The sequence below is a fragment of the Crinia signifera genome, chromosome 3 (genome assembly GCF_055691185.1).
Source record: "Crinia signifera chromosome 3, ASM5569118v1, whole genome shotgun sequence".
NCBI classification, from domain to species: domain Eukaryota; kingdom Metazoa; phylum Chordata; class Amphibia; order Anura; family Myobatrachidae; genus Crinia; species Crinia signifera.
In genome coordinates, this window is record NC_139219.1 from 193,174,899 (window position 1) to 193,196,264 (window position 21,366).

Here is a 21,366-nt window from a genome sequence, read left to right on the forward strand (position 1 = left end):
GTGTCAATTTAATCATTCCGATTCTTGCTATACCCTTATTCCAGATAAAGGTTCGGAACATTTTAGTTATAGCAAGGATATCGGATTTAGTGAGTAAAAGTGGTAAGACCTGAATTTGGTATAGGAGCTTGGGAAAGCCCTCTGAGTTTTTAAGAGTGGTAAGTGTCTACTTTTAATTGTCTTAGCTGTGGTTGCGAAAATAATCTTGCAGCACTGGATACAGGCATATGCACCCACATTAAACCTTTTTTTTCCCATGTTATATTTTGTGTTTTGAATGGACTGGGTGGAGGCCTCTTTACACACAGATCCCTAGCTGAGAGATGTTTTGAACTTTGGGAAAGTTTCATTTATTTCTTGCCATCCAGGACACATATCCAAGTACCAACATGCATTTGAACCACAGCATAGTATGAGACACGATTGGCATTGGATAATCCCTGTTTCCTCCTCATCCCCACCTGCCTAGAGCTTTAACCCTTTCTCTATTTTCTTTCTCACTCCTTTATTTGTGTCCCTTCAGTTTTGAGGATATGTATCCAGGGTTCACTGCTCTCTGTGAGTCAATGTTGAGGGCTTAAGCTGATAATGCCTGTCTTAGGATGTATTGTATTTCTTGTTAATCCATCATAGCTAGAGTCACCATCTACTTATATGAAGCTCTAGTGCTGCGGTTCTCAAACTGTGGGTCCTGACCCCAAAGTGGGTCCCGACCTTCTCACCATAGGGTCGCCACTCCATGTTGCTGACCATCAGGCTGATGACTAATCTCAGTCAGCGACTCAAGGAGTCTGAAAAATCTGTTGCATTGTCTGTTATTTTAGACTCCTCCCATCATTTTTTGCCTCCACAATGCTGCCATGTTTGTGCTGTCTGCTGACCTAACATGTGATGTGATGACCTGCAGTAACTTGCTGGGGTCCTGTAATTATTTATATAATCTGATGGGGTCCCAGAGCAAAATAGTTTGATGACCCCTTCTCTAGTGGTTTATTGCAATGTATATTTTGCATCCCTATTGTTTTGTGTGTAATTTTACATGTGTTTAACCTATAGACTAGTGGTTCCCAAACTGTGTGCCGTGGCACCCTGGGGTGCCTCAGAGCACTTGAAGGGGTGCCCTGAGATGGTGGTCCAGGACCAATTCATTTTATTTATGGTCAAGTTAATAGGGAAAATCAGTGCTTGTGGCTGCCAATCATACAATATGTGGACAAACCGAAGTGAATACTGTCCCTCACAACATACTGTAACTGGACCTAAGGATTACATTTATTAAAATTTTTTTTTTTTAAAGTACTCAATAAGAAACTTTTGGCCTAGGGGTGCCACGAAAAAAAATTCTGATACTCCCGGGTGCCGTGAATACAAACAGTTTGGGAACCCCTGCTATAGACATTAACCAGACATTTTATAAACATATTATTGTAAAGAAGCTGATCTTGAACCAAAAGCAGTTAAGGTGCCCATACACTGTGCAATGAACTCCATGCTTTTAGTACTAGATTGCATTGTATCTAGTACAAAAAAGTATACAATGTGCTACAACACCGTGCTTTTTGTACTATATATGATGCAATCTAGCACTGCATACCTCGCTGAGCGGTTAGCGCTGGCCCTGGAGCCTATGATCGGCGGTATGTCTAATGGGTGGTCCAGTGCACCCCCGGACCACCCCTTGGATTCCCCTATGATCAATATCTGTATTAGAGACAATTTACATTGAATCACTTGGTGCTGGAAAAACAAGAACAATGTAAAAATAAGTAAAGCATAGTATATAAGTCATATTTATGGATGGTGTAATGGTTAGCATTACTGCCTCACAGCAATGAGGTCATGGGTTTGATTCCTGCCACGGCTCTAACCGTGTGGAATTTGTATATTCTCCCTGTGTTTGTGTGGGTTTCCTCCGTGTACTCTGATTCCCTCCCACAATCCAAAAATATACAGGTAAGTTAATTGGCTCCCAAAAAGGAACCCTAGAATGTCTGTGTCTGTGCGTGTACATGTGGTAGGGAATATAGATAGTTAGCTCCACTTGGGGCAGGGACTGATATGAATGTTCAAATGTTCTCTGTAAAGTGCTGCAGAATGTGTGTGCGCTATATAAGAAACTTAATAAATAAATAATAAATAAATGTACAACTTTGTATTGCAATCCAATTTTAAATAATATATTGTAGTTGTTATTCTGACTGTACATCGTTAGGTATTATTGGGCTTGTAGTATTTGTGTACATGGCATAATTTTGACCTTTATTCATTCTAAAAAATGATATGTACTGTATGTTTATGGACTTGGTGAGCTAAAATAAATGACTTGGAACTAAAGTTGGGTAAACCCTAAAGGCATTAACTTACTACATGAAATTATGCTCATCTGAGAAAAATATTTGATTTGTGAGTTATGCATACTGCGTGTGTGTGTTTTTCACTAATCTACTGCATATTAAACATCTGATAATATAGGGAACCAATATAAAAAAATGATCTTGTGAATGTTAATCCATTTATATAATACATAAGGCACACCAAATAGTTGTTCTTAATATAGTTTCACCTTTAACGTTATCTTTTCCCTTTCTCAATCATATACTGGTTTGGGAAAGTGGCAGCACAGTAATCATCTGTTCTACTATGTAATGGAGTAATGATCATCTAGTGTTCCTGCAGGCAGTCCTGTAAGAGATACAATGAGTTCTAGTAATTTGTGTTGAAGTAACATTGTTAATAGAAATGGTTGTCTTTAAGCTTGCTGGTTTACTGATTCATTTATATTGGGAGAAACAGAGGTGTAATGCAATTATATGCTGAGGTTTAAGGAACAAGAAACTGATGGTTACTACTTAAAGTGGAAGAATCAATAAAATGTCAAGTATATGTCTCTTGACCAACATTCTCCCAACACACACAACATCTTCAAATTAATTGAACTTTAATATATGTCACAGTTGAGAGGTTAAAAGTTGAAATGCACTGACAACTAAAGTCACTTCATTGTCAAAGAAGTTCATGATGTCAGTAACATTTCCTATCTTTTACAACCTTCACCATGCATTTTACTTTTTATTGGTATTTTAGGGGATGTCAAATGTTCAAGCTACAGTACTTGGTCCTAATAAAGGGATTCATACAAAACACTGCACTGGATATTCTATGGCACCAGGACTGAAGTTATACCATGCAATGACAACAATACTATATTTATTTATCAATAAGAAACAATTGCAATGGTGGCCACCTAGATTAACCTTAATTATGTTTCTTTCATCAACAAAATCATACACATATATAAAAAAGTAAGATACAATATATTAGGGATCAGAGAGTTCAGTTTTACTCGGAGCTCAAAGCCGGATCTTATTGGCTATCCAAAACAAGTGACAGACAATAGCCATTTGGAAAAATCCTAAATTGCGATAATTTAGTGAAAAGAACTGAGTAAATCTTAGTAAAACCAAATCTGCTCACCCCTATAATATATAACTGTATAACTATAAGACTCTACTGGTTATTGGTTTAATTGTTGTAGATTAATAATGGTTTATAGTCTCCTGGTACTGCAAAGAAGTCCTCTAATGCATTTCACTCACAAAGAGCTTTTTCGTCTTGCCCTTAACCCGTGAATGGATGGTCCTGGGGTAAGTAAGTAAGTTTTATTTATATAGTGCACTTTCTCCAACAGGACTCAGCCCTCTGAGTTTTTAAGAGTGGTAAGTGTCTACTTTTAATTGTCTTAGCTGTGGTTGCGAAAATAATCTTGCAGCACTGGATACAGGCATATGCACCCACATTAAACCTTTTTTTTCCCATGTTATATTTTGTGTTTTGAATGGACTGGGTGGAGGCCTCTTTACACACAGATCCCTAGCTGAGAGATGTTTTGAACTTTGGGAAAGTTTCATTTATTTCTTGCCATCCAGGACACATACCCAAGTACCAACATGCATTTGAACCACAGAATAGTATGAGACACGATTGGCATTGGATAATCCCTGTTTCCTCCTCATCCCCACCTGCCTAGAGCTTTAACCCTTTCTCTATTTTCTTTCTCACTCCTTTATTTGTGTCCCTTCAGTTTTGAGGATATGTATCCAGGGTTCACTGCTCTCTGTGAGTCAATGTTGAGGGCTTAAGCTGATAATGCCTGTCTTTGACATTAGGATGTATTGTATTTCTTGTTAATCCATCATAGCTAGAGTCACCATCTACTTATATGAAGCTCTAGTGCTGCGGTTCTCAAACTGTGGGTCCTGACCCCAAAGTGGGTCCATACCTTCTCACCATAGGGTCGCCACTCCATGTTGCTGACCATCAGGCTGATGACTAATCTCAGTCAGCGACTCAAGGAGTCTAAAAAATCTGTTGAATTGTCTGTTATTTTAGACTCCTCCCATCATTTTTTGCCTCCACAATGCTGCCATGTTTGTGCTGTCTGCTGACCTAACATGTGATGTGATGACCTGCAGTAACTTGCTGGGGTCCTGTAATTATTTATATAATCTGATGGGGTCCCAGAGCAAAATAGTTTGATGACCCCTTCTCTAGTGGTTTATTGCAATGTATATTTTGCATCCCTATTGTTTTGTGTGTAATTTTACATGTGTTTAACCTATAGACTAGTGGTTCCCAAACTGTGTGCCGTGGCACCCTGGGGTGCCTCAGAGCACTTGAAGGGGTGCCCTGAGATGGTGGTCCAGGACCAATTCATTTTATTTATGGTCAAGTTAATAGGGAAAATCAGTGCTTGTGGCTGCCAATCATACAATATGTGGACAAACCGAAGTGAATACTGTCCCTCACAACATACTGTAACTGGACCTAAGGATTACATTTATTAATTTTTTTTTTTTTTAAAGTACTCAATAAGAAACTTTTGGCCTAGGGGTGCCACGAAAAAAAATTCTGATACTCCCGGGTGCCGTGATTCCAAACAGTTTGGGAACCCCTGCTATAGACATTAACCAGACATTTTATAAACATATTATTGTAAAGAAGCTGATCTTGAACCAAAAGCAGTTAAGGTGCCCATACACTGTGCAATGAACTCCATGCTTTTAGTACTAGATTGCAGTGGCGTAAGTTTGTCCCAGTTGCCCGGAGGCAAGATGAATATTGGTGCCAACCCCCCCCCCCACCACCACAAACACACACAAAACTTTATTAAAAATATATATAGTCTGTTATGAAATATAGATTATATACTGTATGTATATACAGAAAGTGAAGGAGAACACATATATATTTCAGAACTCAGCCACAGAAGCGATTTTGATGGCTTTTAATTAATGGATTTAAACTGGCAGTGGTGGAGAGGTGCCCCCTTGAGTGCAGGAGCCCGGCGGCAGATGACTCCATTGCCTCCCAGAGTTCTGCCTCTGCTAGATTGCATTGTATCTAGTACAAAAAAGTATACAATGTGCTACAACACCGTGCTTTTTGTACTATATATGATGCAATCTAGTACTTAAAGCGTGGGCTGCACAGACTTTCTGTGCTGTGCGATGTGCTGTGTGCGGGAGCAACTGAAAAATGCACCGTGTATGGACACCTTTAAAGTTTATTTAAACAAAAAAAAAATTCTAGTCATACAGTAATGTGCTGTGTACACAAGGTAAAATTCGACATTCGATTTTGACTATATAGTCAAAATCATACTGGATCGCATAGACATTGTATGGAGATAGAACATGTTTTTAAGCTTTTTATCCCAATTTGATGACGATGTGCGCTCCCGTTCAGATGAAATGGAAAAGCCAAATAGACAATGCAGCAATGACTATACAGTGCAAATTGAATGTAGATAGTATGAATTGTATGTAAATAGTACAGAGTTAGCAAAGATTGCATAGCACTTAAATCTTAAATCGAATAGCAAAGTAATCTCACCATGTATACACACCATTACTTCGATGAACAGGGTTTCCTTGATGCTTTCTGTGCTGGCTTTTCCTTTGTCCTCTTCATAGACAACAGAATCAAATAAAGTGTTTTGCTCGTCCTATTCTACACAATCCACTAAGGGAGAAAAGCTACCTCTGTATCTCACAAACAGAAAGAACATTAGGCATTACCAGAAAGAACATTAGGCATTAGTTTTAGGTCCACATCATTGCGCTTAAATAAGCTTCTCCAACGCGTTTTAAAATGTCCACACATTTTCCATGACCATCCTATCAAAACTGAGGGTATGGGTGAAGGCAATTGTGTCTGGTGACATTTGAACATGATGGGTGTAACCTTTTAGCAGCCACTGACGCAAAGAACGTGCTTTATCCATGATCAGGTTTACTGGGATCTCCACCTCATCCAGTTTTCAATTTCTGTATATATTGCCAAGGTGTCACATATATTCACATGGGAATCACGTAGGTGACTGATATGTAAATCATTGCAGAATTTATATGTGTTTGCATATATAATATACTTGGGTCTGTAGTGCACATATTGTGAAATGCTTTACAGATACTATTTTGGTCATTTATAACAGCTGAAACATCAACTTAACATTCTAAAATGGCTATCGTATATGGACACATAAAGCTATATTTCAAATTTATAGCTGGAATTATTATATAACTAGTTTTGGAGCTATGTATTGTATAAGCCTTGACAAGGTGCAACTTTGCTATCACAGTTGGGGAAGCTCTTCCTTTGGCCAGAGACACAAAAAGGCTAAAGTGAGTGCCTTCCTGCAATAAAACCTATTCAGCGGAGGGGTAATGAGCCGGTTAAAGGGGTGTACACATGGGCAGGCTTCTGGCTAGTGCACTGAGCAATTTTGGCTTAGCGCACTGAGCGAATTTGACTATGTCTGTATTTGGCTATGTGTGTATGTGGCTATGTGTGTATTTGCCCATTTTTAATGACATCCACAGGTTTTGCAGGGCTGACCTAGGATCAGTGAAAATGGAGCAGGCCCAGGAAAAAATTGAATCGATCATTTAGTGGAAATAGAGTCTGAGATGGGTTTTGGATTTTAGTGGAAAAGGGTATAGATTCAAAAGAAAAATAACATACTGTACTCATATTCAAAGCACTTATCCGTTAATGCATTCTGTCTATGATATTATTTATTTAATTAATTTATTAGCAGTTATTTATATAGTGTACACATATTCCGCTGCACTTTACAGAGAATATTTGAACATTCACATCAGTCCCTGCCCCAGTGGAGCTTACAGTTTATATTCCCTATAAAAACGCACAAACACATTCACTCTTGGGTGTCAATCTATTGACAGTCAAACTAAACATTGTCTGTTATGGGGTGTACGAGGAAGGTCGGGAGGCCGTGCAGGTGGCGTTAGGTGGACTCGCAAAGCTGCAAAATTTGGATTTGGGAAGAATAAGGGCCATAGAATGCACTTTGTCTAAAGCTAGCCGAGGGCTTTTTTTCACCCCAAATTGTATGTGCCAGCTTACACATTTAAAGTTGAAGGAAAAATAAGTGTATAGACAGTTTAAAGTAAAAAAAAAGAAAAACTGCAAAAACATATGAAAACTAAACTTCTGAGCAATATCCAAACTCCAGGCATTGCATGGCAGGGGTGAACTCAGCAGCGCTGCCTGGCCCTAATCACTGGCAATTCCGAGAATTTTCCGGCCTTGCCAGCCTGGGCATTAAGGCATAGCACGGATAATTCTCGGGATTGCCAGTGAAGGGGTTAAAGCAATTGTTTACAATGGAAATAATGGGCCCTGCATTTGTAAAAAATAGTTCAATGCTCTTTGCAGACAGTCGTTTTTTCCCTAACCACTAAAGGAAGCAATAGACCACTTCTTAAAAAAATCAAATTTAGACCCTGACTGGATGACCAACTACAGGCCAGTATCAAATCTTCCTTTTCAAAGAAAGGTTATTAAGAAAGTGGTTGCAACTCAACTAGAGACCCATCTGTCAACCCATGACATTTATGATCCATTTCGGTCAGGATTCAGGAGAAGACATAGCACAGAAACAGCTCTGGTATGTGTGCTCATTGGTCTTCTAAATGCAAGGGATAGAGAAGACTGTTCAGTCCTAATCCTTCTGGACCTCTCTGCAGCATTTGACACCGTTGACCATGGGATTCTAATTGAGGGCCTAAAGAATTTCTGTGGTCTGGGTGGCACATTCCTTAGCTGGTTCGAATCATTTCTCGCTGGCAGGTCACAGAGAGTTTCATGGGGACTATACTCCGCCACCAGTGCCGTTGTCTTGTTGGGTCCCACCGGGTTCTATACTATCTCCCATGCTTTTTACAGTATACATGCTTCCACGGGGTGACATAATAAGATGTCATGGCCTGGTTTACCACTGCTATGCTGATGATACACAACTGTACCTGTCCTTTGCTCCAGGCACCGATAACACAATAACAACCTTAAATGGCTGCCTAGCTGAGCTCCAGGAATGGATGAGTGCCAGTTGGCTGAGACTGAACTCAGAAAAAACAGAAGTCAGAAATCATGCAGACATCCAACAAATAATGGCACTCCGGAGGCATTTGTCAGAAGCAACAAATTGTATTCAGGGTAAGTTGAGCTTTCAGGGTGTAACCACCTTCGTCAGGACACACAATTCCTACAGCAGTGGATTAACAGCTACTCCCCAACTTTATCTCCGCAGTGATCCCCATTTCCCGCCACTGGGACAGTCGCGGTGCCACCGGCAGAAGTGGTCACACACACACTTCCGGGTACTGGCTTCCGGGATCGATGCTAAGCGACACCTGGCATGCGTTCCACCTCGGTGGGTTTGCTTTCCATCACTGCTTCAGCGGCAGCAACTAGGTCCTACATAATAGTGTCCACAGGGGCACAAAATGATGTAGACAATAAAAGAGGATTTACAGGTGAGTTTGTGATGAATTTCATACTCTTTGTTGACATGGGGATGTTTACATTTCCTGCATTGTACTATATAGCTGCAGGTAGTACAATTATGGCAGTTATAACAGCCAGGTGGCTTAACAGTCAGGCATTTCATCCGAGACCGCAAAGTCACTATCACTTGTAATATTAGAGCACTGTTGTCGATTGTGGTTCTGGGCATATCTCGATTGCCAGGGTTTACCATGACGATCACCCTGATCGGTCCGTCTTGTTTGGCGTTCAACTGTTAACCAGCTATATACCCTATTTTCCTCGTAATCTGTTTCCACTGTAAGTTTTTTATTTCTTTTAAATTTCAGGAGATCATTCCTGTAGGTAGTGCACTGCTGTTCTAATTTAGTCAGCCAGCTGGCATAAGATGCTTCACCCAACTGCTCCTTATGCTCCTCCTGGAATTTAATATCTTTTCTTTAGACACTTGTAATTCCCGCTTGGCCTCCTCAATTACAAGGACCATAAGATCCATAGCGCAACGATTCAAAATACCCACCCACTTTCGGACAAACTCGGGATTATTTCTGCCGAGTGTCGGGGTATTTTTGACCCGGAAACCTCTGGCTATTTTTCTGGACCGATAATAATCGTAAAGAGATGACCCGTGTAGCTGAAAGTCAATCTCTTTCCTGCACAGATGATGGTAGATGTCCTCCATACTCTGATCCACATCAATATTAGATAAATGCTCATCAAAGAGAATATTCTTAATCTCCGTTGCAGAGAACGAAAAAGTTTCCTCCATAGGAATATTAAAACTTTGGCAGCCTGCCGTATCCTGCGACAATGCTGCACCAGTAGTATCCATTCTGATGCAATGTAGTTTCAGCAACAAAGAAAAAGCAGGTAATGTGCTGCCCTTGCTATAATATATAGTACATATATATAGGATATAGTACACTTTTTTGTGTGGCACTCCAGACGACTTGGAAATAATCAAATAAACGGACACTGCTAAATCATAAAATCGTAAAAAAAAGGGTGAATAAGTGAAAACATTCCAAAGTGAAATTTACACTGAGATAACGAATACGTGAAATGAGGAATTCCTCTGTTTTCGCATAAAAAGGCCGAAAGAAACTAAACATTTTCAAAAATTGAAAACTAAGCTTCTGATGAAAAATCAAAGTGTGAATACCCGATAACATTTCGAATTCGAAAAAAAAAAGAAAAAGTGAACAGATTCGGCTAAAAAAACACATAAAAGTCTGAATACCCCCTTTAGTGGTGATGTACAGTATCTCCAGTGGCACCAAAAACTGCCCCACTTGTGTCCCTAGGCCCCACTTTATTAGTGCCCCCCTCAAAGTGTGTCACTGTATAATTGCTGCAGCTGATCTTTGCACTCACCGAAATCAGTGTTTGGGAAGGAAGCTATGTTCTTCTCCTTGCACCTTTAGTTCAAGTGCATGAACCAGAGAGTACAACCCAGAAAGTCACCAAGGTTGAACCTTGGGTCGCGGTGCAGTGTAAGTGAGTAACTCATGTCCAAGTGCCGGCACTGCACCTGTGTGCAGTGACATTGCTGACCCATCAGTTAGCCGGGCCCAGCTGCCAGTCTGAAAGGGGTCTCATCCAGGTCACATCAGAGTTTTACCCATGTACAATATCCTGGATCCTGGATATTATTTAAACAGTAAATATTTATACAGTATAATCACATACTGTAGCATGTGAAAGAGCATGATGCAATTTTCATGTTTTTAGTGATATGTTTAATATTGACTTCACAGCATTAGAAAATGTACTTAGCAACATGTAAATAATTCATAATAGCTTGAAGAGTATGGAAACAATAACACCTCCAAGCATAAAAAATTGCATTCAGCACAAAGCACTGTAAATGCATGCAAGGTGAAAATATGTTCTGTTTCAGTTGGTATAATTATATGTATCCTTTTTTATATATGACTAGCGACCTGCCCCGGCTTCGCACGGAAAGCACTAATTATCTATAGCCAGGTGACTTCTGGTGGATAGATGGGGGCAGTCATGTGACAAAGTTTTTAGCAGATATCTATAGGTACAGTGCCGATGGTCAATCTGGTTCCGTTGCACAACTTTGGTGCGTTTAAGTTGCGAATAAGCAGAGACTTCCGGTTCCGGCTTGATGCGGTAAGCACCTTAGAGACGTAGCTCCGGGAGTGGCCCGCTACCCTCAGCATATTACGGCTCTCATCAGCCTCCAAACACCCCAAAACCTTCTTACCACACGGCAGTGCGGCATATGGAGAAATTCCTCAAGCCGGCGAACCCCTCCAAGCCCGCTCAGCCTTCGCCCCAGAGACTGGAGAAGAGACGCGCTGAAGCTAACATGGCGCTCAGCACGGACACCCCGTCCTCCTCACCAGCCTCTAAGAAAGCTGCTGCCAGCTCCAAACATTCAGACAAACCCCAGATATGCAAGTCACTGGATGCCCCCCTTACATACACCGACATGGTCAACACTATTAAGTCGACAGTGGGGCCTCTGCTGACACAAGCAATAAATTACATTACCACCCAGCTGCAGCAATTAACACACAGAGTGGGGGTCGCTGAGAATCACATAGGCAATCTTTCACATGACATGGCCACAATGCAGGCTGACATTATAAAACTGCAAAAGGTTAACCACCAACTGTGGAATAAGCTTGACAATATTGAAAATAGATCCCGCAGAAACAATATAAGAATAGTGGGCATCCCGGAAGTAATCAAAGATCAGGCCAACTTGTAAAAAAACACGTTACCTTCTATACTGGGAATTTCAGATCAGTGTAAAGACCTGGTAATCGAAGATATACACAGAATAGGGCCACTAAAAGCCTCAGACACACATCCCTGTGTAGTGATTTTTAAATGCTTAAATTATCTGCATAAGCTGGCATTTTGGTCCTCCTCCAGGAAATACAAACCCATGATGTAGGAAGGTAACAAGCTAATCTTCTTCCAAGATTTCTCAGTGGAACTCACAGGGGCCAGGAAAGCTTTTTCCCCCATTTGCACCAAACTAGTGCAGGAAAATAAAAAAATTAGCGCTGTTATACCCAGCCAAGTTACGTATTTATCATTCTTTGACTTCTTAGACCCGCGAGATGCTGTGGCTTATTTAAATGACCGAGCAAAGGAAGACACTCAGAATATAACAGATCCGTAACTTCACTTTTAGTCTTATGGTTTATATGGTCTACTTAACAGTCTCTTCAGCTAGTCACACCAACAGGAGATGATTCCTCATGTGACAATATTTGAAAATTAATATGTTATATGTATGCCTCTTTATCTCTTGTTTAATGTTGTTTATTAACATTTGAATGTCTTCTAGGCTATTATAGAATCTATAAGCGGCAAAAGTGCCTTGTGTTTAACACATAGTTTGTTTTCTCCAGAATGGTTTTATTTTTTTACATGAAAAGTATAAGGTTTACACCCACAAAATTTAAATTTAGGGTCACAGCCCTATGAGATACCATTTCCAAACTAAGTACAGCTCACCGCGGTACTACCTCCAGTTAGAATCCAAACAAGCGGTATGTACTATTACCACCCCTCTACCCGGTTCATAACCTTGAAGTCTCCTTACCACACTTCATGGTTCCCTTATCTTTCAAATATCTTACTATTTGATCCTCTTCTACTTTCAGACACTCCCTCCCCCCATATCCCTTCCCGCCTTCCCATTATGGAGTTATCTCAGGGTTATGCAAAGTATTCAGATTCTATGGCTGATTAGGAACATCTCTCTTTTTTGCCTACTATGGCCCCCATGACTTATCGCATAGGATCACTTAATGTAGGAGGTATTCAGTACATTCACCTGCAAAAAGGCGAAAGATTTTACAATACTTGCAGTTGCAGAGAGTGGACGTGGCATTCCTCCAGGAAACACACCTGACCCTGAAAGAAACTCTCAAACTTAACTTATTTGGATGGGAAGTCCTGGCTTCCTCCCCACTTAACTCTAAGTCCAGAGGAGTTGTCTTGTTAGCGAGAAAATCCCTTCAGCTCACACCTTCAGATATTTATAACGACCCGGAAGACGCATTGGGCGACATTTATTGTGTTGACCGTTTTTCCGAAAATGCGATTTTTGCTCAAATCGCCCTGTATCGCCGTTTTTTAAAATCGCATTTTTTTCCCAGAAATCGCATATTTAATGAGGTGTGTATTCCGGCATGAAAAGTGCGAGAAAGTGCGATGTAGGGCGATTTTCGGGATGAAAAGTGCGATTTTTTAGTCATGAAAAGGTGCGATTTTTTTAAAATGTGCGATTTTGAGCTGGACCTGGTTCAAAAAATACGGGGGACAAAAAGCGTAGGGGTCCCCCGTATTTCTGAAACCAGCCCCGGACTCTTGGACCGGTCCTGGTTCCAAAAATACGAGGGACAAAAAATTTGGGTTCCCCCGTATTTTGAAACCAGCACCGGGCTCCAACAGCCCGCAGTGTCATGCCACAGCCGGGGGACACTTTTTACACAAGGTCCCCAGGCCGTACCATGAGCACCGTGGCTGGTCAGCCTTGGACAGGGTACCTGGAGGAGTGGGGACCCCCCCAATAAAGGGGTCCCCCCCCAGGCTTCACCCGTCCAGGGCTGAAGCCCGGGGCTGTCACCGGCGTCCCTGGCCATTGGACGCTGGCCTGATAGGGTTAAATTCACATTCCTAACATTGCTTAATACAGGAGAAATACAAGTGCCAGCAGACCTCCCCCGCATGCTGGGACTTGGAGAACCACAAGTCCCAGCATGCGGGGCATTAATGGGCCCGCTGGAACTTGTAGTCCACCTGTAAAAAGAATGTTAAAATAAAGCACACACACAGAAAAGTAAAACTTTATTACATACACACACACACACACACACCTCACTTTTACACCCACATACTCACCGATCCAGGATCCAGCGCTGGTCTCCCTTCTGCTGCAGAGCCGGCTACCCCCGCACTATCAGCGGGGACAACCGGCTGTCTCCGATGCAGCTAACAGCTTCTGTCGCGCTGTCCCAGCGCAACAGAGGCTGAGAGCGTCTTCGGCTTATGCATCTCCATGGAGACGCATAGCTCAGCCAATCAGGGCTGAGCTATGCGTCTCCATGGAGACGCATCGCCCAATCACGCTCTCAGCCTGTGTCGCGCTGGGACAGCGCGACAGAAGCTATCAGCTGCATCGGAGATATAAATCGCCAAAAACCCAACATCGATCTCTAATAAATGTCACCCAATGTCTGCGCCACAATAACTCTAGCTAACCACCCATATAAATTATGTAACATCTATGCACCTAATACTTATGTTAAAGCCTTTTTTAGAAAACTTCTCACATTATTACTTCCTCATGTTAACAATAACCTTATTATTTGTGGAGACCTCAACCAGATTTCTTCTATATATCTAGATCGCTCACACCCCCCATCAAGATTAATACATCTTCCCAAATTAGATATCCCATCACTACTCTCACAACTACAAACATTTGATATATGGAGAGTTCTGCATCCTACAGAGAAGAATTTTCTTGTCTCTCAGCAGCACACGCAACTCTCTCAAGGATAGATTATACCTGCATTTCCTCACACTTACTTTCAAAAGTCATGGACTCTAGCATAGAAGCAATTGCAGTTTCAGACCATGCGCTAGTATGGTTTTCATTAATTATAGAAAAGCCAGTTATAACTCACAATATATGGCGCTTTCCCACTGAACTTGCCAAATCACCTCAATTCTGCTCTATGCTAATTAAAGCTTGGCAGAATTATGTTACAGACAACTCCCCACATAGTGAAAATGACCCAGCTTTGTTCTGGCAATCAGTACTAAGAGGAGACTTAGGGGGAAATTTACTAAAGGAAATTTGTAAAAAATAGGTGTAAAAAAATAGGTGTATTTGTATCCAGAAATACACTTATTTTTGACATTTATTTTTGATGTGCTATCAATACGAATACGAATTGCCGTATTTACGGGATAGTAAATGTCAAAAATAAGTGTATTTCTGGATACAAATACACCTATTTTTTACAAATTTCCTTTAGTAAATTTCCCCTTAATCTCTTATACATCATCAACCAGACGTAAACACGCTCAATTATATATCTCACTACAATCGGCCTTAATGGATGCATTTTGTTTTATACAAACAGAATCCGAACCCCACATCTAAATTAGAATACCTCTCTGCAAAACCCAAATTTGAAGACCTAATACAAGTTATTGGCGACAAGCATCTTTTCGCCATTGACTATCGGTTCTTCAAGTTTTGTAACAAAACCGGAAAATTGCTAACTAATTAACTTAGAGGACCTAGAACCCCCATGTTAGTACACCCTCTTATATTAGATGATGGAACACATACCGATGACTAAGTTCACATAGTTAAAATAATGTCAGAATTTTACAAAACACTATACTCTAATCCAGGGCTGGGCAACAGCGTCCCTCCAGATGTTAGTGAACTACACATCCCAGGATGCTTTGCATTAGTTTTGCTATGTGGCCATGCTGAAACTGATGCAAGGCATGCTGGGATGTGTAGTTCACTAACATCTGGAGGGCCGGTGTTGCCCAGCCCTGCTCTAATCCGATGCCTAATACTTCTGAACAACATAATGTATCTGCTTTAAATTCTGACTTCTTTAATGTAACCACCCCTTTTCTAGAAACCTTTCCCCAAATCTCTTCTCTCCAATCAACATCGCTTCTAAATCTGATCACTTCGACTGAAATCTCCTCTGCAATTTGACATATGAAACCTATGAAAGCTCCAGGCCCAGACGGCTTCACTATACAATTCTACAAAATATTACTACCTTACATCACGGATCACTTATATATTTAATCATATGATCTCCCACACATCGTTCCCATTATACTTTAACTCCGCGATAATTAAACTCATTCCGAAACCTGGCAGGGATCTATCCCTACCAAGTTCCTATCCTCCAATTTCATTATTGAACTTGGATTATAAAATCCTCACAAAAATCCTGGCGGAACGTCTAAAACACCTTCTTCCTGGAATCATACATTCCATAATGGGACGCCACTCGGTAACCAATGTCCGTAGAGTTTTATCAGTAATACAACACACTCTAACCTCTACGTCTTCGACTTGTAATCTGATAATGGCCCTCGACGCAGAGATGGCTTTTGATATGTTTTTATGGCCCCATTTATATCACACATTAGCCCGATTCGGATTCCCCCCTCAATTTATGTCAACTATTACAGCGATGTATGCTGGCTCATCATCATGGGTATACTGCAATAATCATATCTCCAACGCTTTTGCTATAGCCAGAGGTACCAGACAGGGATGCCCATTATCCCCATTGCTCTTCGCAATAGCAATCGAACCTCTGGCTGTAGCGATATGTCACAATCCTTCCATACAAGGAATTAATATCAGAAATATCACGCTGAAGGTATCGTTATTTGCAGATGATATGCTCTTATTCATATCGGACCCAGCATCAAGTGTACCTGTGGTCATGGACCTAATACATAAATTCAGAAAAAATTTCGGTTAGAAAATTAACGTGGATAAATCCGAAATACTCCCACTGACTACAATACCCATTTCACTCCAGTGCTATCTTCGTTTAAAATTGCTGAAGACAAAATAAAATACCTTGGTATATATATATATATATATATATATATATATATATATATATCAGCCTCTCTACCTAACCTTTACAAATTCAACTTCTCCACAATCCTACAAAAAATTTCTGATTCTATTGAACTTTCAACTTTCTATTGAAAGTTACAACTACCCAGAGAAAATGGTGGAATGAAAATTCCTAATTTGAAATCCTATGCCATAGCAGTTTTTTTCAGATACATAAGCGACTGGCTTCGAAACACCGCTAAATACACATCTCCAGATTTAGATTTAAACCTTTTTGTATCCGTACTCCCCGTCAGGTCTCTTCCATGCAGATGTCTTAAATATTCCTCCAGAAATATTTAATAATATTCTATTCCATGATACTTACTTCATTTGGCTCTCTTTAAACAAAAAATGACATAGAGATTCTCATAGCTCACCATATATTCCAATATGGGGTAACCCAGCATTCCCTCCATCATTAACCAACAAATAATTCCTGAAATGGAAAGAAAAGGGTCTCAAAACTATCTCCATGGTCTTTGATCCTGGGGGCCAGATATGTTTATTCTCGGCACTGCAATCCCAATTCAATTTACCGTCTAGACAGTTTTTTTATGTATTTACAGTTACGACATTATGTTCTCTCTCTTACAAAACAATGTTATACCCAGAATTCTTCAGACGTTGTAAATGTGCTTCTAAGAGTAATGATTTGTACCCCATACCGTACGACAAATCTTTATTCTCATCTGATCTCAAAAGAGATGGATAGCATATGGCACACCATCATCAATCAATGGAATTTACAACCTTTTTCTTCCTATCTGTTTCTTCATTACTTCACTAAGAATTACCAAATACTCTAGATCAGATCCCACAGTAACAATCCTCAATACATGTAAAGTTATCCTCATAAGTTACACCAGTTAACTACTCTATTTTGCCACACTAACGAGTAAATGAAACATTGGGGGAAATTTACTAAAGGAAATTTGTAAAAAAATAGGTGTATTTGTATCCAGAAATAAACTTATTTTTGACATTTACTATCCCAAAAATACGGCAATTCGTAGTCATATTGATGTGCTATCAATACGAATACAAATTGCCGTATTTTCGGGATAGTAAATGTCAAAAATAAGTGTATTTCTGGATACAAATACACCTATTTTTTACAAATTTCCTTTAGTAAATTTCCCCCATTATCTATAATGGACTCTCTACTATTTCTCGTACATGATTGTTATAGAACATATTCTTTGTTGATCTGATCAATGTCTGATATCCAGTTGTATTATTGCACATTATTGTTATGCTTTTGAAAAACCCAATAAAAATTATTAAAAAAAAAAAAAAATTTACGAATAAGCATCACCGGTGATCCAACCTTCAATCTTGATACGTGCGGTGGCATTCCGGGTGGTTCCAATGAATTCAAAAGTTCAATTGGATAATTGACGGCTTGTTCTTCATCCATAACTGCGTCAATCGATTTGTATTTGACTGTTTTGCCGGGCAGTTTCAATTAAATTTGCTCATTGAGCTTGTTGACATCATCATTTTTTGGTGCCAAAATTGCACATTCGCACATTCAATCTGGATTTTTGTAGTTGGTTGTTAAATTTGGGAATACGTTGTCGACATATTCAGTTGCATTTGACAGAAGTTTGGTGGGAACGAAATGTTATTTGTGGCGCAATCAATTATTTGCCAAAAAAAAAAATTATGTTGATCCGATCACTACCAAACTTCACAGGATCACCTGCTGGGCTAATCTGAAGATTGCCTGAAAATTTAATCAAAATCGGTCAGGCCATTTTGGAGTCCATATGGAACATACACACATTGATTTTTATATAGATTAACCTGTTAGGAACCATTTTAACCTTAGAGTCTATAGTGGATGTTTTCAACCAATAATTCTGTAAGTGAGAAATAATTGCTTTGTAGAATGTTAACAAATGGATTCTTAAATGTTATGTTATTGTGAATTCTGGACTGTGGACCTTATTCTTAGAGAAACTAAGAGGAGGCGCTTGACACTTCACTTCACCAAGCATACGCACCATGCCCCTGTTTCACTGAAGGTGTGTACGTGCAGGGGAGCGATGTTCAGCGTATGCTCATGCGCAGGTGCATTTCTGCGCATGTGCAGACTCTGTGTGCAAGCATGTACGCTGTCCCACTTGCACCTAGCAGTGCGGACGGGGCATAGCCCATGGGAATGCCCAGCGTTTCATGTGTGTTCCCATGACGAAGGGTGCTTGCAAATGTAAGACACCATAAAGGTGTCTTACATTAGCGAGCGCTGGAGAAATCATTTGATGGTCGGCGACCATCAAATTGTTTTGCCCCTGCACCCTAGGATGTGAATGCATGTTTATGGGGGAAGTTGCAGTGTTGCGTGTGGATGTAATGCCGCCCGCACGGCCACCTGCCCCCCTCATTCACTGACTTCCACCGCATGGCTGAGAATGGATGTTTACCATAAACATGCATTCGCATCATTGGGTGCAGATGCAAAATCATTCGATGGTCGCCTACCATCAAAAGGATTTCTCCAGCACTCGCAAATGTAAGACACCTCTATGGTGTCTTACATTTGCGAGCGCCCTGTGCGGGAAGTGGGCGGGCAGCTGGCCCCACACCCATGTCACCAGCCCATTTGCATGAGAATGCCCAGCATTTTCATGGGAATGCACATGAAATGCTGGGTGTTCCCATGGGCTATGCCCCCCGCTCGCACTGCTAGGTGAGAGCGGGACGGCGAACATGCTCGCACCCAGAGTCTGCACATGTGCAGAAATGACATACACGTAGGAGAGCATGTCAATCTGAATCACCCAGAATCTCCCCTATGTCAGCTGGCCTTTAGTGAAACAGGCGCATGATGCCTCCAAATTTCCTGGGCGTAGAGAGGCCAAGGACTGCATCACATTTGCAGCTTCCTTTGCCTCGCAATTCCCCTAGTAACTGCAAGTCTGCGAAAGGTCAGACGTACTCAAGGTTGCAGTTGCAGAAGAACACTGCAATGGTCGCAATGTTCTTCTAGAACTGCAATCACTTTACAGTTTTAGCAATCGCAAATGCAGGAATGATGTAGTATGATCCTCCTCCTGCATTTGCATTGTTAAGGCTTGCATATTCTAAGCTGTTGTGAGTACTCTCTCTCTCTCCACTTTATTACTCTCCATGTGATCAAGTATGATGAGAAGAGGAGCATTTAAAACTTTCTCTGCTCTTCTATGTTTTATGTCATGTGACTGGTTGCCATGGTATTAACATGATACAGTACAGATGTAGCCACACTCATCTAGCCTACCTATTACGGTCTGATCGCAATGTGATCCGCAGCGTGGCAAAGCATTCCGCAACATAGCTAGTGTGCTATATGGCGTTGCTGAGGAGTGTAATTATTATGTTCATCCACCAGATGTCACTTTTGAAAATCACCAATGCACATGCGCAAGGTCTCCAATGAAATACAGTACCATAATATAGTCCAAGAACTACTTTACCATTTTGTAAATACACTATGCTAAGTAGTCAATCATTCTCAGCCTGCCATTGTGTTGTACAGTTATTATGCTACGTAGGTGCGTGCTCATTCAGTCCCAGGGACTCGGAGGGGAAATTTGTTGTGTGCAGAGTTTAGCTCCGTAAGAGTGGGTGAAGCTCTGTATACATTTCCCCACCAAGTAACTGGAGCTGAATAAGCGTGTATGTAGCATATTTACTGTACAACATGGTGGTGGGCCAAGACTATCCTCTATGAGAGAGCCCACCACCACCAGCAGCATTTACATTAAATACACTTTTTAAATAAAATAAGTTTATGTACATTGGGCCTTATTCTGATTGATTCAGACAGGTACACATTTGTTCGGATTGCGTATTCCTGCTAAGTGTGCATGTGTAAACTACGCAATGCACATGTGCAACAGTGGCACTCTGAACTTGGACGGATCGCTACACACAAAAAATGTCCACCGAACACTCTCGGACAATATGGGCGTAATGTGGGCGTATCTATGGGTGCGGTTTCAAAGTGGGCAAAACTGGGCGTAAATCAGGGCATAAACATGGGTGTGCTCGATAAGTGGTAGGCGTGCACTCAGACCGCTCACCGAGCAGCCGCCACCCAACACTCCCAAAATCTTCCGACTAAACAAATAGCTTTCTTGTCTCGGAGAGCAGTGGTTCATGTGCACTGCATTCGGTGGAGCAATCAGTACGCACCGCCCCAAAATTACTCTTAGCTGAACACAATACTAACCCAATACAAAAAGCAAGTGACAGGTAATACGTGGCGCAATGCTGCCTTAATTCACAATCCCCGAAGATACACCTTTACTTCAAAACATACAATTGGAAAACATTGGGATATAGAAAAAAATGTCGCAACAGAATACTTGAAGTTTTTATGTTCAGTCTCCTCCTTTAACGAGATGTCGTTCCGAACGTTCTTGATAAAGGTCATTCCGACTGAAACACGTAGATTCTGTCAGAGGAGAGTGAACAGCCACACACTTTCTGGATGTATGTATTGTTTTTATCATTTTTTAAATCTTTTTTTGGTTTTGGAAAACTTTGTTGGATCTTGTGGTTTGGCCCACATGGTTTATTTATGGGACATGTACAAATAACTTTTTATTGATTAAACTTTGTGGAAATATTTTTTATCAAATTGGTTTCCTGGCTCTATCTGGCAATAGCACTTATCAGTAGTTGACCTATTGGAAAAGAAACTGCTACGGGCATTTGCCCCCCCCCCCCATTAAAAGGGGTGAGTAAGGTACGCCATTTTATATGGTGTTTGAACCATCTATGGTATTTTAAGTCTGTTATACCCAATTACATTTGGAAATTCATTGTTTTATGCAATCTGGAATATATGAGTT